We start from the raw sequence: 24,894 nt of genomic DNA on the forward strand, positions 1-24,894 counted from the left end.
TAACCTCTTACAGGCTGCAGATATATACTCACAGCTATCAGATACCGGGGCTGACGGCCTTTCAGATTCTTGAAAGGTTACGGTTCTCGAAGGTAAAACGAAACAAGCCCTCGATGTGGAAGGCCTTTCGTTGTCTCGAACCACGTTTCTTAATACTGTTAGACAGGATAATTTTTTAAAATTAACAAAACTGGACTCAAACATCTTACAGAAACGTTATACAAACAAACAGGGGTTTAGTTCTTACCCGGTCGGCAGACAGCCTGTCTAGGGACAACCACTTCTCTTGGTCGATCCTTGGAGACATTAATCACAGGCCTTTCGATAGTTTCTGTGTAATTAAAGAGACCGGCATTAATATATATTAAAACGTTTTCATAACTCTAATGAGCCGCTTCAAACCACACACACCCATGCATAAGAACCCATGAGCGCAAACACAAAAATCTTACCGTCGTTGTTCCAGATGATCTCCTCAGCGTTGGGAATTAACTCCTGTTGACTGGCTGAAAAATTATTTTACAGAACTTAAAACAGATGTTATAGCCTTATTTACAATACATGCACACAACACGCTCTGAGTCAATGAAAAGAATCTGAAGACTTGCCTAAAAACTCGTTTAAATCGAATCGCTGATGTTGTTTCCGGACATTGTTGATCTTTAGTCTTAAATCGAAAGGTCAGTATGAGTCTGTCGAGCTGAAGACCAGACCTTCATACTTATACTGATGGCCACATGCCGGATCTGCTTGTAAGGCATTGTTCTGGTCTGGCCTTTGTGCCGCCCTGTTACCAATTAACATATCAAAACCAACCAATAAAATGACACTGCATCAAATTTCAAATAGAAACCAAGATGGAGACGATCTCTCTCCTCTCTACTCTAAACTTTTATTAGAACCTTTTGGTCTCTCAAAAAAACATTTTTAAACATCAAGACCTATAGTCAACAACCACTAAGAATATTTCAGGCCTTTATAAGCACTAAAAAACAACCTGAGCCTAGAAAATAACTATAAAGATCAAAAATAACTAGCGCTTTTACAGTGATTTTTTTTTTTTTTTTATAGCGATGCTATGTTTGGTATTAAACAAGTCACAAACTACTCAGAACAGCGTTTATCCCCGCAAAAGATATATTTGGGTTTATTTTACAAAGCTTATAAATTATATAGGTTAAACGTATTCTGAATGTTTTGATATCACACGCCATACCAACTGTTGTCTTCTACACCTTACGGTAGCAACAAATCTAACTACTGCTTTACTTTAACAATAATAATGACGGCGACCACGATGACAACAAGAACAACAACAACAAGAACAACAACAACAAAATCATCATCATCATCATCATCAGATTTTAATTAAAAGTGGCTACACCAGCGTTTACAATTTCAACCTGTCGACGGACGGACGCTCTGAGTGCATCGATTGCGGGCACTCCAATGAAGAAAAGACACCCACCGCCTCCGGGGAACCACGAGGGCAAGAATGACGAAAAGGGCCAGCCCACAGTAGGCTGTTTCCGCCCGGTTTCGAACCGGGGACCTTTCGCGCGTTAGGCGAACGTGATAACCGCTACACTACGGAAACTGACACCGCTGCCTCTTGCTTCAAATGGTTACCGTTAAAGCCTGCTGGTAAAACGGGCTCAGGTGTTTCAGGTCGGCTAGGCTGTGAGATGGCGTCTGAAGTGCGGCGAAAGGATGCCATTTTCACTGACCTGTTTGGCATTGCTAAAGGGCACATCAGGACACTTCGGAAACTCTTTTAAAGGCAGGACGCCCTGCGCTCTGACAGTGCCTGCACTTAACCCAACAAGGTGATGCTGAATGGCTTGTTCAAACGTCTGGTGGTCTTCCTTCACCACCAGACTATCAGAGCTATTGTGCCTTCTACACCTTACGGTAGCAACAAATCTAACTACTGCTTTACTTTAACATTAATAATGACGGCGACTACGACGACAACAAGAATAACAACAACAACATCATCATCATCAGATTTTAATTAAAAGTGGCTACACCAGCGTTTACAATTTCAACCTGTCGATGGACGAACGCTCTGAGTGCACGGATTTCGGGACACTTCGGAAACTCTTTCAAAGGCAGGACGACCTGCGCTCTGACAGTGCCTGCGTTTAGCCCTACAAGGTGATGCTGAATGGCTTGTTCAAACGGCTGGTGGTCTTCCGTCACCACCAGACTATCAGAGCTATACTGCGCCTTCAACTACATAAGAGTAACAGCAATGTCGCCGATCCTGCTACGGTCGTATTGTAACGCAACAACATGTATCGATTTTAAAAGTGTCAGTTCCGGTGCCTCGCAAAGCTACCCTTCTGCGATCGTTTGTTCTCAAGGTCAGGATTTCTTGCCACTCCGAGGAAGAGAAAACGACGGCCGGCCTTGGGGCAGAGAGATGGCGACGGGTAACACGGCACTGGCACGCATGCACCGCGGGTTGTTTTCGCCCGGTTTCGAACCAGGGACCTTTCGCGTGTGAGGCGAACGTGATAGCCACTACACTACGGAAACCGACCCGTCCTGGTGTTTCAAATGGCTCCCATCGAAGCCGGCTGGTAAAACGCGCACAGGGGTTTCCCGTGGGCCAGCCTGTGAGATAAAGGTTTCTATTTTCACTGACCTATTTTGCATTGCTCAAGGGCACATCAGGACACTTTGGAAACTCTTTCAAAGGAAGAACGCCCTGAGCTATGACAAGACTTACACTTACCCCAACAAGGTGATGTTCAATGGCTTGTTCAAACAGCTGCTGCTCGTCTTGTGCCACCATCAGACAATCACAAAGCTATTGTGCCTTCTACACCTTACGGTAGCAACAAATCTAACTACTGCTTTACTTTAACAATAATAATGACGGCGACCACGACGACAACAAGAAAAACAAGAACAACAACAACAACAAGAACAAGAACAACAACATCATCATCATCATCATCATATTTCAATTAAAAGTGGCTACACCAGCGTTTACAATTTCAACCTGTCGACGGACGGACGCTCTGAGTGCACCGATTTCGGGACACTTAGGAAACTCTATCAAAGGCAGGTCGCCCTGCGCTCTGACAGTGCCTGCACTTAGCCCAACAAGGTGATGCTGAATGGCTTGTTCAAACGGCTGGAGGTCCTCCGTCACCACCAGACTATCAGAGCTATACTGCGCCTTCGACTACATAAGAGTAACAGCAATGTCGCTGATCCTGCTACGGTCGTATTGTAACAGCTACAACATGTATCGATTTTAAAAGTGTGAGTTCCAGCGCCTCGCAAAGCTACCCTTCTGCGATCGTTTGTTCTCAAGGTCAGGATTTCTTGCCACTCCGAGGAAGAGAAAACGACGGCCTGCCTTGGGGCAGAGAGATGGCGACGGGTAACATGGCACTGGCACGCGTGCACCGCGGGTTGTTTCCGCCCGGTTTCGAACCGGGGACCTTTCGCGTGTGAGGCAAACGTGATAGCCACTACACTACGGAAAACGACCCGTCCTGGCGTTTCGAATGCCTCCCATCGAAGCAGGCTGATAAAACGCGCACAGGCGTTTCCCGTGGGCCAGCCTGTGAGATATAGGTTTCTATTTTCACTGACCTATTTTGCATTGCTAAAGGGCACATCAGGACACTTCGGAAACTCTTTCAAAGGCAGGACGCCCTGCGCTCTGACAGTGCCTGCACTTAACCCAACAAGGTGATGCTGAATGGCTTGTTCAAACGGCTGGTGGTCTTCCGTCTCCACCAGACTATGAGAGCTATACTGCGCCTTCAACTACATAAGAGTAGATAGTAGGGTTTTTTGGGCGCGGCCTATTTTGTTATGACGTATGCCCTAAGCTTATTAATATTCCTACGTCATAATTGGGGGGCGTGATTTTAGGTAGAGTTATTTCCTTAATTATTCCTACGTCATATCCGTCAGAAAGTGTGCACCCATAAAACCCTGAACAACAAGGCCACCCATAAATACCCCCACCCCTCTGAAGGCAACGCCCCGAAACTCTCCTCTCTATTTAAGAACCCGCGCTTCTTTTAGGCAATACCTCTTTAATTCTCAGCTTCTGAAACATCCCGCTTCTTCAACATGTCCAGCGACATCAACATGAAACCCCGCAAGAAACAATCCCGGAAAGGGTTCCTGTACTCACCAATTTGAAGATTGAACGCTCCTGGGTGTTGTTCTGGGGGGCTCGACGGGGTTACCGCTTTAAAAGGGATCCCAGCTATGTTGGAGTGGAGCTTCTTGCTTTGGGAGAGAAGGAGGGTACGTTGGAACCTTTTGAGACGGTAATTGAATACTCTTATGAGGACTGGTTGAAGGTGATGGCCTGGAGAGATCTGGGGCTTGTGGATAAGACTCTAGAAGGCTTGCAAGAGGGTCCAAGAGAATGCGAAATGGAGTCTCCGACTCAGGGTTTTGAAAGGTGTGAATGGGAAAGCTTGCAGAACTACGACAGACGACGTGTGGGGTTTTGGAGGGGGGTCTGACGGCTCAGGGGCTACTCTCTTCTAAGAGGGCGGTGTGTCGTGACGTAGTGAAGAGATAGGATAAAAGGTGCAACAATTCATTCATGGTTTAAAATTAAAGAGAATGTCTTACCCGAAAGCTGCGGACGTCGACAGGCTCTACAGGCCTCTTCAAACCCGGGATCACCCCTGGTTCTATTCCCCAGATTTTGTATACACTCTGGAACCCTTTGACTGTGGTTACTCTCCAAGACCTCAGACCCCGGTCCCTCAGGACGAAACAACATGCGGTGCGATGGATGTCCAAATGAGTCTCGGGGATCCACAGCCTCTGGAGCTCATGGAGGGCCTTGATTTTGCCGAACTGTCTACCGTCTGTGCGTCTCAGGAGGGGGTCAGTCCAATGGATGGAGAAACACCCCACAAACCACCAGGCGACCCAATGAGCATCGGACTGTCCCGGGGGCGTGATGAAGACGCAGGATTTTTGCCCGGGGTATGTGACCAAGTAAGCAGAGTGGTTAAAAGCATTGGTACGACCCCCAAATAACGCATCCCGGGGCTCTAGACATTCAGGAAAGTCCAAGGTTTCCATAAACCATTGTACCCCCGCATCCTGTTGCTTCAGGGTCGTCCACTCGTGTTCCCAAATCACCAGCACGTTCAAACCATAGGTGTTTTTTAAAGTTTCAATTCGTTCCTGGAAATCATAGTAGATATCACCGCAGAGTTTTTGTGATTCGGGGTTAAAGGTGTTTGGGTCGAAGCACTGAGGACAGCCATGGTAAATACAACCAGCAAACTCATAAGCGGTACGCCGCCCGAACACGTCGCTAAAACCGTCTAAGTAGTAAGGCCCCATTTTGACTTCCCCTTGATTTAAAGCATGTCTGATGAATATGTTATCCCGGGCACTCAGGTATTCCAGCCACTGTATGGAGACAGTCGAAAAGTTATTTTGTCTAGCACGATAGTTGTCAGAAGTGGTGACCGCTATAGTGTTTCTCTGCAAGAAATTGGACCGATACATTTTCATGCAGAGAGACACTATGGTCACACTTTGCAAAGGGTCGAGACCCGATGTGTTGATAACCTCGGCGCAGAAACGCACACAGGCTTCTTTAAGGATCACCACATCATTTTTACAATAAGCGGCCATCTCTTCTCGGAAATCAAAAACACCTCACTTAACCGTATTGTACCATTTAAAGAATTCCTCCCTCTCATGAGACATCATAGTATCAACCCCATAATAAGAGGCGGGCGGGTAGGACCCTCGATAATTTTGAGTGTCCTTAGTATTAAAAAAATGGCAGAACCAACCTTTCTTCTGAGCCTCAAAACCCAGAGCCTTAGGCAAAGCGCTCAATTTCATGGGGAGGAAATTTAACGAGTCTATGTAACGTTAGTTGAAAGCTTCGTCGGTGAAACACATGATCTTGCTACCCTGAGCTATTATTTTTGGGGTCACCCCATTTTCCACCAGATACTTCATCAAAATGTAAGAATCATAACCCTTAGCATTGTGGGCAATAAATGTGTAATTGAGGTATTTTGGACCGCGATACCGCGTAAAGAAATCCCTGACACAACTCTCACCGCTAGCTGACCACTCACGATCCAACATGTCAATACAGTGTATATAATTAGCAACGTGGACCCCGTTTTCTTGCCGGCATTCAAAAGCAAAAAAGACATACCGGTTGTGCGGCGGCTCCTTTTTAACCGGCTGAATAAAGCACTGGTGTTCGGACCCCGAGGTTAAATCAGCATTACAGATCCTGCATCTCGGCTCCAGACATTTGTGTGGTTTAACCTCATGAAAATGGTACTGGAGGCAACACTGCGGGCAATATTTAGTTTGATCACAATAACTCAGTTTTTTAACCCCCTCAGCAGCGGCCCTCTGTACCTTATGCTCGGAAAAACAGAACGTTGAGAGACAAATCCTTAAGCAATCTTTACATTGGATGGTAGGGGCCAAACCCTTACGACATTGCGGATTGAAACAGACGTTACAGTAACCGTCACAGCGGTGCTTAAGCTTATCATTGAAGGCCTTATAACACCAATGACAAACATACGAACAACCCAAAAAAGCCGTCAAACTCTTTATTCCAAATTAATGTCTATCACCTAGGAAGAGAAACAGTGTCTGTGTATGGGTTTCAGGATGTGTCTGAAATTTAACAAATACTTCCTTTACCTCACAATGGTACCACACAACAATTTTTAAAGACAACAACTCCTCAAACTTGGTAATGTCTGAAAAGGCAACCATCTGTTGAGAGTTTAAGCCGGCCCTCTGATGAAGCATTAAAGCCTCTTGCAGAGCTTGGGGTTCAGGCATGTCGGGGGTGAGTAGTTTTATTAAACTGTAAGCAAAACAGAGCTTATTGTCCCCACTGGAACTCACCACTAATTGCCTGAGCTTGGTCCTAATTATGTCGTTCTTCAAGCATTTCGACAGTCTTCTAAGCGCCCCACCCTCAGGGTTACGAACCACATTCATTACCAGAGACAGACTTTCATCAGCTAAGATGGCTGCGTTACTTTGCAATAACGCTTCGATTTTAGCCAGACATCTAAATTATCTCCACTCAGCATTGCAGATAGGTTGCTAAACAAAGCATCCCCTCTGAGTTCTAACTGTACAACATCTCGAGGTCTGACCCTTTCAGCAACCTGTTCAAGCATTTTCTGCAAGGCCTCGTGTATGTTGACAAATATTTCTGCATAATTGTCACAATTTAAAAGTTCTGCAAAAGTAAAACGCTGAATCATTTCAAAATTGTTATAGGCCGGTCTATCTATAATCACGGGATCACTGGTACTCTTGGACACATCATCATTTTGAACCAAGCCTTCACCCCCTACATTCTCACAGAGCATGTCCTCCACAGCCTTATCAGTCTCAGAACCCTCCACATTCCGAACACCCCCACTGCTGACATCTACAAAACCCCCTTTTTGAGGAGGCTCATTTAAAGCCTGTAAAAGTCCTTCAAAGATATCCAACCGGTTAATGTCAAGACCCTCCTCTATAGTGATGGCTGCTTCTGCCGCCATCCTGTGTTCTAATTGTCTCAAATCATTTATAATAGGGGCAGAATTTGGTCGGGGTAGCTCCTCCAAAGCCTCCACCATTTCAAACAAATCGGGGTGAACTAGGGGGTGAACCTCTATAAGCGCTACCGGTGGGAGGTGGTTATTTAGATCATTGACCATCTGTAACAGGTCGGGGTTCACCGGTAAGTGTGTTAATTCACATTCTATCGGTGGTAATTGGGGGTTATTTAAATCATTTATCATTTGTAATAGTTCCAGGTTCATTGGGACATCAGAGGAGTTCACAACAGGGCCGGGGATGTTCTCTCGGGAAGGTCTTTTTGGGGCCCTAGCTTGTTCATAATCCTTTAGTTTGTGAGTTCTTTTACCAAGTCAGGACATTTTTTAATTTATTTTTTATTTTTCCAACAACCCACAATAGTAAGGCGTTTTGTGTCTATTAAAACATTAAATACGGTACAATTCGTTAGTAAGGGTATTAATAAGGGTGTTTTGGCTCTCTATCACCAGGTTTTGCCCCAGTAACACAAGTCTTTGATTTTGTAACAAAGTATGTAGCAACTCATGCCGACCTTCAGGAAGTAGCTCCGGGGGCTGGTGGCCTGGCTCAGCTTCAAAGGATGGTCGCTCCGGTAAATCTCGGTCGAAGGAGGCAGGGAGCGAGCGTATACTCATGGACGGAGACCAAGAAGGCCTTTGCGGTGACACCCTGGCCAAGCGCGGGGTACTGTTCCGCGTTTCTGTAGCCAAGAAACGGGTCTGGGGGGACGATGTTGAAACCAGGCCGTCGTTGGGTGGTGTGTCAGCCCTGACTGACGGCGACCCCTGAGGTTGTTGGATGCCTGTATTTGTTCCGCCCGACAATGCGGCGGGCTGAATCTGGGGTGTTGAATTACCCCCAGAAGGCTGTGGCCTGAGTAGATGTTGGGGGGTCTCCAAGACCACCGTGGGGGATCCTCTCGGTGATCTCACCGGGGAAGATGTTTGATCCCACTTAGACGGGGTAATTGTCCTCAATAGCTCATCCACAGAATGACTATCCCAAGAGTCTTGGGAAGAATAAAAATATACATTACATTTACATCTTTAAACGGCGACAGAAATCAAACTTAAAACAACATGTCCAGGACATTCAAAACCTTTAGCTTTTTTAGACCTTTGAAAATAGCCTTAGACATTCACTACAACACCTTATTATTTACAGACAATATATTTATTAGGACTTGATAATAAATGTAAAACAGAGAAGCCGCTGTAAATAAACTGTTTCTTAAATGTTTCTTTAAAAACTGTAATATTGTTAATAAAACACACACACACACAACAACATTTCATTTTTAAACGAACCTTCCAAGTGTAAACGCTTCCTGATCCCGGGACTTCCTGTTTCACAAACGTTTTCACGATCTGTTTAAATATTAAATACAATGAACACCTTCAAGCCTTTTCCTACAACCACTTTAAAACAGAAGTATAATAGCGGGAGATAAGCCAAACAACTTACTAAACCCTTTCAGACGGCTTTACTTCCTAACCAGACGGTACGGCAATCGGTCATTTCTAAACACGTTCCCCAGAAACAAGCCTAGACCTGTCCGGACTTCTAAAGATCTTTCCCAGAAGCCCCCGCCCTACAGGAAACGGTCACCCATGGCTTAAATATTAGCCCTCAACGGGCAAACAAAGCCCTTTTAAAAACATTAAAGTTTGAAAGATCTTACTTACCTCCACAGAATAATCGTTTCTTATGTTTTTCGGCTGGTTTAGCTTTTTGCACCGCTGTGAAGGTAAGAGACATGTTTAACCTTTAACCACACCGCTTTATAAAAAGCTTTAACCTCTTACAGGCTGCAGATATATACTCACAGCTATCAGATACCGGGGCTGACGGCCTTTCAGATTCTTGAAAGGTTACTGTTCTCGTAGGTAAAACGAAACAAGCCCTCGATGTGGAAGGCCTTTCGTTGTCTCGAACCACGTTTCTTAATACTGTTAGACAGGATAATTTTTTTAAATTAACAAAACTGGACTCAAACATCTTACAGAAACGTTATACAAACAAACAGGGGTTTAGTTCTTACCCGGTCGGCAGACAGCCTGTCTAGGGACAACCACTTCTCTTGGTCGATCCTCGGAGACATTAATCACAGGCCTTTCGATAGTATCTGTGTAATTAAAGAGACCGGCATTAATATATATTAAAACGTTTTCATAACTCTAATGAGCCTCTTCAAAACCACACACACCCATACATAAGAACCCATGAGCGCAAACACAAAAATCTTACCGTCGTTGTTCCAGATTATCTCCTCAGCGTTGGGAAATAACTGCTGTTGACTGGCTGAAAAATAATTTTACAGAACTTAAAACAGATGTTATAGCCTTATTTACAATACATGCACACAACACGCTCTGAGTCAATGAAAATAATCTGAAGACTTGCCTAAAAACTCGTTTAAATCGAAGTCGCTGATGTTGTTTCCGGACATTGTTGATCTTTAGTCTTAAATCGAAAGGTCAGTATGAGTCTGTCGAGCTGAAGACCAGACCTTCATACTTATACTGATGGCCACATGCCGGATCTGCTTGTAAGGCATTGTTCTGGTCTGGCCTTTGTGCCGCCCTGTTACCAATTAACATATCAAAACCAACCAATAAAATGACACTGCATCAAATTTCAAATAGAAACCAAGATGGAGACGATCTCTCTCCTCTCTACTCTAAACTTTTATTAGAACCTTTTGGTCTCTCAAAAAAACATTTTTAAGCATCAAGACCTATAGTCAACAACCACTAAGAATATTTCAGGCCTTTATAAGCGCTAAAAAACAACCTGAGCCAAGAAAATAACTATAAAGATCTAAAATAACTAGCGCTTTTACAGTGATTTTTTTTTTTTTTAATAGCGATGCTTTGTTTGGTAATAAACAAGTCACAAACTACTCAGAACAGCGTTTATCCCCGCAAAAGAGATATTTGGGTTTATTTTACAAAGCTTATAAATTATATAGGTTAAAAGTATTCTGAATGTTTTGATACCACACGCCATACCTACTGTTGTCTGAGCCCACACCCGCCCCCCATGGTGTGAGTGATTTAGCCTTGAGTGTTGTGATCTATTTAGCATTGAGTGATCAGTTGTTTTTATTTTTTAAACGATTCCTTATCATCAGGGATTGAGACTGCTAAAATACCTTAAAAGCATATCCTTATCTTAAGTCTAACTCTTATGAGCTTTAAGACCCTAGAATGTATTTAAGTAAAACGACTGAACACATTATGTGAGAGATAAAATATAACCACAGCTTTTTTTTTTTTTTTTTTACAAACACAATTAACCTATACACACAAACACCCACACACACACCCTCTTTTTTAATTTTATTTTTAATTAAATTTGAGGGGAGAGACAGAGCCAGATACAGTGTGGATAACATAAGTACCCTATGCAAAACAGGCATTGTTAGGACCTGGGATCATAACAGACAACAGAACTTGTTGATCTTATAAAATGATTGGGCGAGAGAGAGAGAGAGACAGACAGAGACAGTGTGAATATGATAAACGCACTATTCAAAACTGGCATTGTTAAGACCTGGGACCATTACAGACAACAGAACTTGTTGATCTTATAACGGTTTAGATTTACTAAACCATTACATGTATATTTAAAAAAGACCCCCAACCACTACAGGAAGAGCCGACCCATTCACACTCTACAGTTGACCAACAAGAACAACAAGAACAACAGGTTATGGGCGGCCTTGTTGTTCAGGGTTTTATGGGTGTACACTTTCTGACGGATATGACGTAGGAATAATTAAGGAAATAACTCTACCTAGAATCACGCCCCCCAATTATGACGTAGGAATATTAATAAGCTTAGGGCATACGTCATAACAAAATAGGCCGCACCCAAAAAAAACAACTATCTACTCATAAGAGTAACAGCAATGTCGCCGATCCTGCTACGGTCGTATTGTCACAGCAACAACATGTATCGATTTTAAAAGTGTCAGTTCCTGCGCCTCGCAAAGCTACCCTTCTGCGATCGTTTGTTCTCAAGGTCGGGATTACTTGCCACTCCGAGGAAGAGAAAACAACGGCCAGCCTTGGGGCAGAGAGATGGGGACGGGTAACACGGCACTGGCACGCGTGCACCGTGGGTTGTTTCCGCCCGGTTTTGAACCGGGGACCTTTCGCGTGTGAGGCAAACATCATAGCCACTACACTACGGAAACCAACCCGTCCTGGTGTTTCGAATGGCTCCCATCGAAGCCGGCTGGTAAAACGCACACAGGCGTTTCCCGTGGGCCAGCCTGTGAGATAAAGGTTTCTATTTTCACTGACCTATTTTGCATTGCTCAAGGGCACATCAGGACACTTTGGAAACTCTTTCAAAGGAAGAACGCCCTGAGCTATGACAAGACTTACACTTACCCCAACAAGGTGATGCTCAATGGCTTGTTCAAACAGCTGCTGCTTGTCTTGTGCCACCATCAGACAATCACAGAGCTATTGTGCCTTCTACACCTTACGGTAGCTTTACTTTAACAATAATAATGACGGCGACCACGACGACAACAAGAACAACAACAACAACAATAACATCATCATCAGATTTTAATTAAAAGTGGCTACACCAGCGTTTACAATTTCAACCTGTCGACGGACGGACGCTCTGAGTCCACCAATTTCGGGAACTCCAATGAAGAAAAACCACCTACCGCCTCCGGGGAACCACGAGGGTAAGCAGGACGAAAAGGGCCGGCCCACAGCAGGCTCTTTCCGCCCGGTTTCAAACCGGGGATCTTTCGTGCGTTAGGCGAACGTGATAACCGCTACACTTCGGAAACTGACACCGTCACCTCTTGCTTAGAACGGTTACCGTTGGAGACTGCTGGTAAAACCGACCCGTCCTGGCGTTTCGAATGGCTCCCATCGAAGCAGGCTGGTAAAACGCGCACAGGCGTTTCCCGTGGGCCAGCCTGTGAGATAAAGGTTTCTATTTTCACTGACCTTTTTTGCATTGCTCAAGGGCACATCAGGACACTTTGGAAACTCTTTCAAAGGCAGGACGCCCTGCGCTCAGACAGTGCCTGCACTTATACCAACAAGGTGATGCTGAATGGCTTGTTCAAACGGCTGGTGGTCTTCCGTCACCACCAGACTATCAGAGCTATACTGCGCCTTCAACTACATAAGAGTAACAGCAATGTCGCCGATCCTGCTACGGTCGTATTGTAACAGCAACAACATGTATCGATTTTAAAAGTGTCAGTTCCAGCGCCTCGCAAAGCTACCCTTCTGCGATCGTTTGTTCTCAAGGTCAGGATTTCTTGCCACTCCGAGGAAGAGAAAACGATGGCCGGCCGCGTTACAGGGACAGGTAACACGGCACTAGCACACGTGCACCGCGGGTTGTTTCCGCCCAGTTTCGAACCGGGGACCTGTCGCGTGTGAGGCGAACGTGATAGCCACTACACTACGGAAACCGACCCGTCCTGGCGTTTCGAATGGCTCCCATCGAAGCAGGCTGGTAAAACGCGCACAGGCGTTTCCCTTGGGCCAGCCTGTGAGATAAAGGTTTCTAATTTCACTGACCTATTTTGCATTGCTCAAGGGCAAGAGGATCCAGAAAAACAGGTTACTGAAATGATGTTTGACGCCGTGGACTGGCCGTTCTTGAAAGAGGTCATAAACTGTATTAATGATGGTTTTGACATCTTGACCAAATGTTCGCAACTGGATTTGGTTAGAAGGAGAATATGCTGGATTATGGATTATATATCCCCCTTGAATGACGACGACGATGATAAAACAGACGACGTGTGGGGTTTTGGAGGGGGGTCTGACGGCTCAGGGGCTACTCTCTTCTAAGAGGGCGGTGTGTCATGACGTAGTGAAGAGATAGGATAAAAGGCGCAACAATTCATTCATGGTTTAAAATTAAAGAGAATGTCTTACCCGAAAGCTGCGGACGTCGACAGGCTCTACAGGCCTCTTCAAACCCGGGATCACCCCTGGTTCTATTCCCCAGATTTTGTATACACTCTGGAACCCTTTGACTGCGGTTACTCTCCAAGACCTCAGACCCCGGTCCCTCAGGACGAAACAACATGCGGTGCGATGGATGTCCAAATGAGTCTCGGGGATCCCCAGCCTCTGGAGCTCATGGAGGGCCTCGATTTTGCCGAACTGTCTACCGTCTGTGCGTCTCAGGAGGGGGTCAGTCCAATGGATGTAGAAACACCCCACAAACCACCAGGCGAACCAATGAGCATCGGACAGTCCCGGGGGCGTGATGAAGACGAAGGATTTATGCCCGGGGTATGTGACCAAGTAAGCAGAGTGGTTAAAAGCACCCTGGTGTATATTCTGAGTGCTCTCATCGACCGAGCTCTGAAAGAAGTCTGTCGGGGGTGTGAAGTGAATCACCCCAGTCAGTTGAGACACAGTTGTTTGTTTGAACCAGACCGTTACTATTTCCTGTTCTATTTCAACGTGTTTTACAGAAGACTGAACAAACCGTGGCTGAAACCGGCACTAATCAAGGCGCTGTCTTACTCCCACATACATGTCACTGCGGGACAAGTCCAGAAAATCATAGATGAGATTTTGCTGGAGCTGAAAAAGGAGCCGTTTATAATAGAGAAACTTGGGCAGCTGCTCAATGACCTGGATGAGCCGAGTAGAAAAACCGCTGGCAAGCTAAAAGCTTATTTCTTCCGTAAAGAAGTTAAAGCTGGGGACAGCGACGAAGAATTCGACATCTACGCCACTGATTCAGACTCTGACCTGAACTAAGGGACTTTGAACATGGGGAATGTTCTGGACTGCTTCTGCAACTGGTTCTGTCATCAACACTCTGCAGCTAACCTGAGAGCGCTATTACACCATGTGCTTGACAGAAAAGTAGCCAACGCGAGCCTTTTCTCTACAGATTTAACCATCGATGAGGATCAACTTTCAAACCTGGAAAAGTTAATGGCTGCTGTAACAAAGATCGGGGGGTACGAACACTGGGATGAAGCGCTCAAGGGGGCCAAGAATGATATTAGGCCATTTCATCAACATCTGTATGACCTTTTACTGAGCATGTTTAATACACCTCTGTTTAATTTTAAAATAGGTCATATTGTTGTTTATTTACATATGTAACTGAGGTGTGTGCCTACAAGATAAAGAAACAGGTATATTTGTTGATATAGATCAAGTAACCAATCATCTGATTTCTTTTTGTCTGGACCGTAGAAAAAATTGTTGTGTATGTTATACTTTTCTCAAATGTCTAAAAAGGGGTATCTGCTCTCCTGAAGTTGAATAAAAAACCTTGTAAAAAACTTTGCGCATAGTGTGGGTCTGTGTGGTTATTTGACAGAATGACTCGGCAAGCTCCCCAAATGCAGGAACTATACTACAACCCAGCCAAGATTGGGGGTTTGGCGGGTAAGAAGGGTTTTCAAAGAGGACTCGCTGAGGCCGGAGTGAAGGTTAATGATGTGGTTGTTTCAGAATGGTTACGGGAACAAGACGCCTATACCTTACATAAACCTCTCAGGATTAACTTTAAAAGAAACCGCGTATATGCAACTGACATAGACTCACAATGGCAAATGGATCTAGTCGATATGTCAAATTTATCAAAACATAACAATGGTCACAAATTGATGTTGATGTGTATCGATGTTTAATCAAAATATGCCTGGGCTCGAATTCTACATAATAAAACAGGTTGAGCGGTGACGAGGGTCTTTGAGGATATATTGTCCCAGGGTCGATGTCCTAAAAAACTGCAGACTGATTAAGGAAAAGAGTTTCTCAACAGAGAATTTCAGAATCTACTGAAGAGACACAAAATACATCATTTCACCACCGGAAATGAGCTTAAAGCATCGGTAGTGGAGAGGTTTAACCGCACCATAAAGACCAAAATGTGGAGATATTTTACAGCGGTCAACACGTTCAAGTATTTTGATAAAGTTCAGGATTTTATTGATGCTTACAACCAAGGGTATCACACCAGTATTAAAATGAAGTCTATAGATGTTGATCAAAGTAATTCTTTTCAGGTCTATACAAAATTATACGGACCATTTATTAAGAAGGGAAAAACTACTTATAAGTTCAACATCGGTGATGTGGTTCGCGTTTCAAAGCTAAGGAGTACTTTTGCCAAAGGTTATGAACAAACATTTTCTGACGAATATTTTACAGTTACCGAACAGTTGGCTAGAGCCCCCCCCGTGTACCGGTTAAAAGACTATGACGGGGAGGATATAGAAGGAACGTTTTACGAAGCCGAGTTACAAAAAATTATTGTGGGTAAAGACAGTGTATACAGAGTTGAAAAGATATTAGCTGAAAAAACCCAGAACCGGAAAAAATATGTGTTGGTGAAATGGCTTGGATGGCCTGAAAAGTTCAATAGTTGGGTCCCGGAACAACAGGTTTGCGATATTCAATCCTTATAACAACATGCCCGCGGGTGTGTTGGGGGCATTACTCTCGATACTCAAGATGGAATCAGGAGGCTTCTACGTGACTCTACCCAGTAACGCCTCTCTCGATATATACCCTAAAAATGAAATATCCAGTTACACGGTACAATTTGGAAAATCTATAGATCTAAGAGGGTCGTGGGAAGTGGGGTTGGCGGAAATACAGTATCCTTACACTTGGGCTGTTTTACAAGATAAGGATGCCACCTTCGCCATTTTTGATGATGTTAAAAAGAGTCAATGGACATTCACGATACAAGGAGGTTATTATGACAATGTGGATAAAATATTAGATGAGATGCATAAACAGTTCTCAGAAGGCACCCCCAACATCAAGTTATATTACAACCCTATTAAAAACAGAGTGTACAAGGTGTCAAAACCAGGTATTAGCATTCAAACCAGCGGCCAACTGGGGCGTATATTAGGGTTCTATTCTGACACAGAGAGCAGGTTCTCAGAAGTGGTGGGGCGGCTTTTACACTCTTTATGTGTATACGGATATCATAACCCACCAGAGGGTCAGGGATAGTTATGTCCCCCTTTTGAGAAATGTACTTATTAAAGGTAAAAGCAATGACATGGTCACAATTACTTATGACAAGCCACACTACGTACCAGTCTCAAAGACCCACTTTGACAACATCACGATCGAAGTCAAATCGGATCAGAATATCAACGTACCCTTCCGCTTCGGTAAAGTTAAGTTGTCAAACTACATTTTCGACCCCTGAAACAGTGTGTACATTATTAAAATGGCTACCTCGAGGGGTTATGTAGATCCTAGCGCCAATGTGGATTATTACAAGATGCAAGATGGAACGGCTTGCCCGGTTTTGTAGGAGCCCCCACAATGTATGGCGCCGGTCTAGGAGGACTCTTTCGTGGTCTCTTTAGAATGGCCGTACCCCTGCTTAAGAGAGGCTTTGCTATAGCCAGACCCCACTTGAAATCAGCGGCTAAAAATATTGTTAGTGACGTGTTCACCAATGTTATGAACCGGGCAGCTAGCCATGAGCATCAGGAGGGTTCGGGTCTCATGGTAATGGCGAGGAGGGGGGGTAAAAGAAGAAACAGCATGTGTCCACCAGGGCGACGATGATCCGTGGCTAACAGAAAACGAAGAATCTCTCATTCTCCAACATATCGTGGAAACACTCGGAGAAGGAAGCAGCACAAGAAAAAACCTGCAAAAAGAAAGTCTCAAAGAAAGAAAAATAGAGCCTCAGGATATATCTTTTAAACATGTCTTTTGTCCACAGTCTATTGGAAGAATGCGTCAAATCAGAACTGGATCTGTTTACAGTTCCATACACTCAAACGAGTATAGATAAGAGCATATATGTAGAGATTCCCCCTCTTTCTGCAATTTCAGACATGGCCCCTCTGGAGTTTTTTATAGCTGGCAATGGCGAGGATTATAATGATTTGAAAAACACATTTATTTTAATGAACTGTAAAGTGACTAATGAGGATGGCGATGCAATCGAGAAGACGGCCAACGCTGGGGTCATCAATTACCCGGTGGCCACCATGTTTTCACAGGTGGATGTGACCCTGGGAGATCGGCTCATTAGTCAAAGCAGCAATACTTACCCCTATAGAGCCATGATGGAGTGTAAACTTAATTATAGTGAGGAGACCCTAAGCAAACAGTTCAGCCCCGGCCTTTTCTTCAAAGACAACCCGGAAGCTATGGACGACAAGGATCCAGAGGGACTCAATAAGGGTTTGCAAAAAAGAACGGCCTCTTCAACAGAAGGGAGGACCTTTGAGCTAATGGGGCATATCAATGCAGACATATTTTTCCAAGAAAAACTCATGCTCAACGGGGTAGACATTAAAATTAAAATGATCCGTAGTAAAAGTGCTTTTTATCTGATGACCCCTGATACTGAAAAATATAAACTGACCATATTATCGGCCTCGCTGTTTGTGAAAAAAGTGTCCGTCTCCCCGGCGGTTAAACTAGGACACGCGCAGGCGTTAAGTACCCGATCGAAAGAGTCTATATGAAAGTCCACAGTATCCCTGCAGGGACACGGGTGATGAACCAGGAAAATCTGTTTCTAGGACAGCTCCCAAAACAGGTTATTATTGGTCTCGTGGATAATGATGCATTTACCGGGGTTTACAACAAGAACCTTTTTAACTTTAAACATTATAACGCGGAATTTATAGCGTTGTACGTCGATGGTGTGCAGGTTCCATCCAGACCTTTTCAACCTGACTTTGAAAACGGCAATGCGGTTCGTGAATATTACAGTGTAGTACTGGCTACGGGTCGCCATCTCAAGGATCAAACTCTGCTGATCGATCGCCGGGAATACTGCAGCGGTTACACCCTGTACGGTTTCAACCTGACCCCTGACGAAGAGTGTGGACAACATTTTTCACTGATGAAGACGGGCAATATGCGTTTGGAGATGCGTTTCAAGCAGCCTCTACCACGCACTGTAAATATGGTCGTGTATGCTGTGTTTGACAACATTATTGAGGTGAATCGGAGGAGAAACGTTCTGTATGATTATTATTAAAATGAACACCAGAGAGCTCAACCACATCATGAATGCCCTGGCCGGCTCACGGAAACTGTTTCAAGGAGTCTACGCCTGCGATCAGCTACCTAAATTTAAGATCAAGAATTTACCTGCAATGTACATAATCAACACACACCCTAAAAATATGCCCGGAGAACATTGGCTGGCTATTTATCTAAGGGAGGACCACCGTGGTGAATTTTTTGATTCCTATGGAAACCCCCCGGATTTCAGACCTTTCCCTCGGAAGATCAATAACTTTCTGCTCAACAACTGTCAAGAAACCATTTACAGCGGTCGTCAAGTACAAAGTCTTCAGACCTTCACTTGTGGTCAGCACTGTGTGTTTTTCTTATATCATAGATCTAAAGGAAGGTCATACCCCGATATTATGGCCTTGTACAGTGAGGATTTAGGCCAAAATGATAAAAAAGTGGCAGAGTTTGTCAGTACACTGTGGACCCCCCTTATAACACAATGACTTACGACCCTAGCCAGTCATGTATACAGATGGGGTGTTCTTGTGAGGATTTTAAAAGATGTCATGCGTGTTAAGGTGAAAAAATAATGAAAACAGCCTTTGAATCATTAGTTTTGTTTTTATTCAAAACAATTCTTATACAAAGCAGGGGTTATGTTATAAATAAATGTACAACATTTGAAAATAAAAAAAATAAATAAAAAATTGTTTGTCGGGTCATTATTTACAGGGGAGACAAATAAAAACATGAGATTAATAAGCTTCCCAACGATGGATAGATCCTGAGGATGGTCGCTAAGCACGGTCAGAGTAATGAGATATCGGAGTCAGATCAGGCTACACCTCTTTACACAGATGGATTTTTTGTCGCGTTTCCTGGTTAGGAACTGTGGATTGGGGCATGTTCAGACAGGCCATCGCCTGTAGGAAAGCATTCCAGCCTACAGGTCGGCGACTCTCGGGTACCTTATTAGTGCTATTGACACTCTTCAACAAATCAAACATGTGTGAACCTTTGATCAGTTGTCCTTTAAAAACAAATTCACCCTGTTCATTCCAAGCCGTTACCCGCGGTTTCTGAACCATTTTGCGCAGGATATATTCTGCATGTCTCCTGCTTCTGGCCGGCATGTTTCTCAAAACATCCGTTACAACATCTCCCTCTGAACTCTCAACAGGTTCGGTCACCGCAACATCTTTATCAACCGTACCCCCCGCATCAGCCCCAGAACCATTTTCTTGAGAGGCCATGGTTAAAGTTAAAATGTTTTGATCTTTTTCACCCTGTCTAACCAGACGGAGGTAACGCTGTAACGTGTTGGTATACAACTGGGCTTTGGAATACTGATTTAAATCGGCCCTGGCCTGTATAGCTTTCATTTCAGAGTCCAGGTTGTTTTCGGCCGTTTGTCTAATGGGCTCTTGCCCGACAACATTTTTTCTCAGTTTCTCAAGCTGCTCCTGAGGGATCAAAAACATTTTCTGAGCATATTCCATTATTAACCCACTCTGGAAGCTAGAAGACTGGTTAGGAAAGGCACGGCTATGCTCAACAGCGGTCCTATAAAACCCCTGGTTTGATTAATCTTCTTTCTTTTTCTTTTAATAGAATACTTCTTATTAGCGATGATCTTGATAACCGCTTTTTGTTTTTTGAGTTTAGAATGTTAAGAAGGGGTTAGGGGTATATTACCGTGTAAGATGTTAAAAGCTATTTCACACATGGTCTCGATCAAATCCGAGGGGGCCCCTGCCAGCACAGCTTTCCTATGGCGCAGGCTCCCCTCAAATAACATTTGCAAAAGTGGCAGATTTCTTTTAATCCGAACAGACATTCTTATTTATTTCCTTTTCTTTAGCACATACACTGCCGGCCAATCGGGCGGGCACAAACCTGTTCTGAGGCGAAAGTCTTCTGGGGTTTGTGCTTTTAAGTCCGCAATCAAGTACCCGTAGGGTTTTTTGGTGGCATCCTCAAATGCCTCCAAAAAGAACTTGGTCTGGTTAGGGTACATTTGACGAGCCAAGACGGTGACCTGTAGTTTATCTCTGGGGTTTTTAAAAAGAATTATATAATTGGCATTTAAATTAATAGTGCGGCTTTTTTTACCTTGAAAAAATAGATTTTGAACTAAATAAAGAATACTTAAATTCCTATGATGAGTGTACTTTGTGAAAGCTTTTTCCACTTCACTGTTGTCACCGGCCTGCTCCATCAGGTCATCAAGGATCACTAGGTTAGTTTGACCGGGCGGGAACAAGTCATCGTCTTACAACGAGGCGGGGAGACCTTGCACAAATTTCAGATTATTTTTTTTCGAAGCCAAATCATCGTAGAGAGGTTGCCAGCAAGAGTAACACCACACTATGTTGTCAAGAGCTTGGGACACGGTTGCGTCCACATCTTCTATGATGTTCCTTATAAGATAGCTCTTCCCCGAATTGGAGGGACCAGCTATAATACAGGAGAAAGGGTGTTGAAGTCTGTTATCAAAACCACCGCTAATATCCATAAGGCAGAGTGGTATAATCAGTCTTCAACACTCCTTTATTGTACACCACCCTGAACCGTTTGTTTAGTGATCTATTTTCCAACGTGTACTCCTTTTTATTGCGATAGATCTGATTTCCGGCTGTAATAATCTCACGAGGAGGCGCGTCTTTCTCGGTTACAAAACTTTCTACCAGGGTCGTCAGAGACTTGATGTTAATGAGCTTGTTGTTACAATGGTTCAGAGTGAAACCCTTAACTTTCATACAGGTCTTACCCGCAGCCGTTCTGTATGCGTCTTAGGACCCCCTGAAACAAACTCCACTATGTGGTCCTGAGGATCTAGTTCGCTCGTTAACTCCCCAAGGTAGTCCCCGAGGGGAGGGACCCAATCCCCTGGCCTGGTGACAAAGATTACAGAGTCAGAATCATGATAGAGTGTGCGTTCCTGCAACTGATCCATTAAGTTGTACAGTTCAAGCCGGGCGTAAGCCGTGGTAAAAACCGCTATGAAAACATTAACGTTCCCCTGTTTGGTGGGGAAATCTTTAGGGGCCCTCCACTGGACCTGTGCCACGTGGTCATTTAAGAATTGAAAGTGTGATACTGCATGTTGTTTGGAAAACATAAATTCTATAAACTGTTCAGTGGTTTTAATCAAGGTTGTGTTTAGACGGTAATTTCTTTCCCCAAACTTACCCCACAGACTGTTTAAAATCAGTTTGGACATTTGTCTCTTGGCGGGGTTTACAGTTATGTTCCTGCAACTTGGTGATGTCTGAAAAGGCAACCCTCTGTTGAGAGTTTAAGCCAGCCCTCTGATGAAGCGTTAAAGCCTCTTGCAGAGCTTGGGGTTCAGGCATGTCGGGGGTGAGTAGTTTTATTAAACTGTAAGCAAAACAGAGCTTATTGTCCCTACTGGAACTCACCACTAATTGCCTGAGCTTGGTCCTAATTATGTCGTTCTTCAAGCATTTCGACAGTCTTCTAAGCGCCCCACCCTCAGGGTTACGAACCACATTCATTACCAGAGACAGACTTTCATCAGCTAAGATGGCTGCGTTACTTTGCAATAACGCTTCGATTTTAGCCAGACATCTAAATTATCTCCACTCAGCATTACAGATAGGTTGCTAAACAAATCATCCCCTCTGAGTTCTAACTGTACAACATCTCGAGGTCTGACCCTTTCAGCAACCTGTTCAAGCATTTTCTGCAAAGCCTCGTGTATGTTGACAAATATTTCTGCATAATTGTCACAATTTAAAAGTTCTGCAAAATTAAAACACTGAATCATTTCAAAATTGTTATAGGCCGGTCTATCTATAATCACGGGATCACTGGTACTCTTGGACACATCATCATTTTGAACAAAGCCTTCACCCCCTACATTCTCACAGAGCATGTCCTCCACAGCCTTATCAGTCTCAGAACCCTCCACATTCCGAACACCCCCACTGCTGACATCTACAAAACCCCCTTTTTGAGGAGGCTCATTTAAAGCCTGTAAAAGTCCTTCAAAGATATCCAACCGGTTAATGTCAAGACCCTCCTCTATAGTGATGGCTGCTTCTGCCGCCATCCTGTGTTCTAATTGTTTCAAATCATTTATAATAGGGGCAGAATTTGGTCGGGGTAGCTCCTCCAAAGACTCCACCATTTCAAACAAATCGGGGTGAACTAGGGGGTGAACCTCTATAAGCGCTACCGGTGGGAGGTGGTTATTTAGATCATTGACCATCTGTAACAGGTCGGGGTTCACAGGTAAGTCTGTTAATTCACATTCTATCGGTGGTAATTGGGGGTTATTTAAATCATTTATCATTTGTAATAGTTCCAGGTTCATTGGGACATCAGAGGAGTTCACAACAGGGCCGGGGATGTTCTCTCGGGAAGGTCTTTTTGGGGCCCTAGCTTGTTCATAATCCTTTAGTTTGTGAGTTCTTTTACCAAGTCAGGACATTTTTTAATTTATTTTTTATTTTTCCAACAACCCACAATAGTAAGGCGTTTTGTGTCTATTAAAACATTAAATACGGTACAATTCGTTAGTAAGGGTATTAATAAGGGTGTTTTGGCTCTCTATCACCAGGTTTTGCCCCACTAACACAAGTCTTTGATTTTGTAACAAAGTATGTAGCAACTCATGCCGACCTTCAGGAAGTAGCTCCGGGGGCTGGTGGCCTGGCTCAGCTTCAAAGGATGGTCGCTCCGGTAAATCTCGGTCGAAGGAGGCAGGGAGCGAGTGTATACTCATGGACGGAGACCAAGAAGGCCTTTGCGGTGACACCCTGGCCAAGCGCGGGGTTACTGTTTCGCGTTTCGGTAGCCAAGAAACGGGTCTGGGGGGACGATGTTGAAACTAGGCCGTCGTTGGGTGGTGTGTCAGCCCTGACTGACGGCGACCCCTGAGGTTGTTGGATGCCTGTATTTGTTCCGCCCGACAATGCGGCGGGCTGAATCTGGGGTGTTGAATTACCCCCAGAAGGCTGTGGCCTGAGTAGATGTTGGGGGGTCTCCAAGACCATCGTGGGGGATCCTCTCGGTGATCTCACCGGGAAAGATGTTTGATCCCACTTAGACGGGGTAATTGTCCTCAATAGCTCATTCACAGAATGACTATCCCAAGAGTCTTGGGAAGAATAAAAATATACATTACATTTACATCTTTAAACGGCGACAGAAATCAAACTTAAAACAACATGTCCAGGACATTCAAAACCTTTAGCTTTTTTAGACCTTTGAAAATAGCCTTAGACATTCACTACAACGCCTTATTATTTACAGACAATATATTTATTAGGACTTGATAATAAATTTAAAACAGAGAAGCCGCTGTAAATAAACTGTTTCTTAAATGTTTCTTTAAAAACTGTAATATTGTTAATAAAACACACACACACACAACAACATTTCATTTTTAAACGAACCTTCCAAGTGTAAACGCTTCCTGATCCCGGGACTTCCTGTTTCACAAACGTTTTCACGATCTGTTTAAATATTAAATACAATGAACACCTTCAAGCCTTTTCCTACAACCACTTTAAAACAGAAGTATAATAGCGGGAGATAAGCCAAACAACTTACTAAACCCTTTCGGACGGCTTTACTTCCTAACCAGACGGTACGGCAATCGGTCATTTCTAAACACGTTCCCCAGAAACAAGCCTAGACCTGTCCGGACTTCTAAAGATCTTTCCCAGAACCCCCCGCCCTACAGGAAACGCTTAAATCGCTTAAATATTAGCCCTCAACGGGCAAACAAAGCCCTTTTAAAAACATTAAAGTTTGAAAGATCTTACTTACCTCCACAGAATAATCGTTTCTTATGTTTTTCGGCTGGTTTAGCTTTTTGCACCGCTGTGAAGGTAAGAGACATGTTTAACCTTTAACCACACCGCTTTATAAAAAGCTTTAACCTCTTACAGGCTGCAGATATATACTCACAGCTATCAGATACCGGGGCTGACGGCCTTTCAGATTCTTGAAAGGTTACGGTTCTCGAAGGTAAAACGAAACAAGCCCTCGATGTGGAAGGCCTTTCGTTGTCTCGAACCACGTTTCTTAATACTGTTAGACAGGATAATTTTTTAAAATTAACAAAACTGGACTCAAACATCTTACAGAAACGTTATACAAACAAACAGGGGTTTAGTTCTTACCCGGTCGGCAGACAGCCTGTCTAGGGACAACCACTTCTCTTGGTCGATCCTTGGAGACATTAATCACAGGCCTTTCGATAGTTTCTGTGTAATTAAAGAGACCGGCATTAATATATATTAAAACGTTTTCATAACTCTAATGAGCCGCTTCAAACCACACACACCCA

General features: G+C 44.0%; 2 non-coding genes across 2 annotated transcripts; both read right to left on the reverse strand.

Annotated features, from left to right (window-relative positions):
* Positions 1–1,524: 1,524 nt before the first annotated feature.
* trnav-aac (transfer RNA valine (anticodon AAC)) lies at positions 1,525–1,597 on the reverse strand. The gene has a single exon. It is a non-coding gene; the product is annotated as a tRNA-Val (tRNA).
* Positions 1,598–2,468: 871 nt separating this feature from the next.
* trnav-cac (transfer RNA valine (anticodon CAC)) lies at positions 2,469–2,541 on the reverse strand. Its single transcript has one exon. It is a non-coding gene; the product is annotated as a tRNA-Val (tRNA).
* Between the last annotated feature and the right edge of the window lie 22,353 nt (positions 2,542–24,894).

This window comes from Amia ocellicauda, assembly GCF_036373705.1.
Source record: "Amia ocellicauda isolate fAmiCal2 chromosome 11 unlocalized genomic scaffold, fAmiCal2.hap1 SUPER_11_unloc_2, whole genome shotgun sequence".
Lineage (NCBI taxonomy): Eukaryota > Metazoa > Chordata > Actinopteri > Amiiformes > Amiidae > Amia > Amia ocellicauda.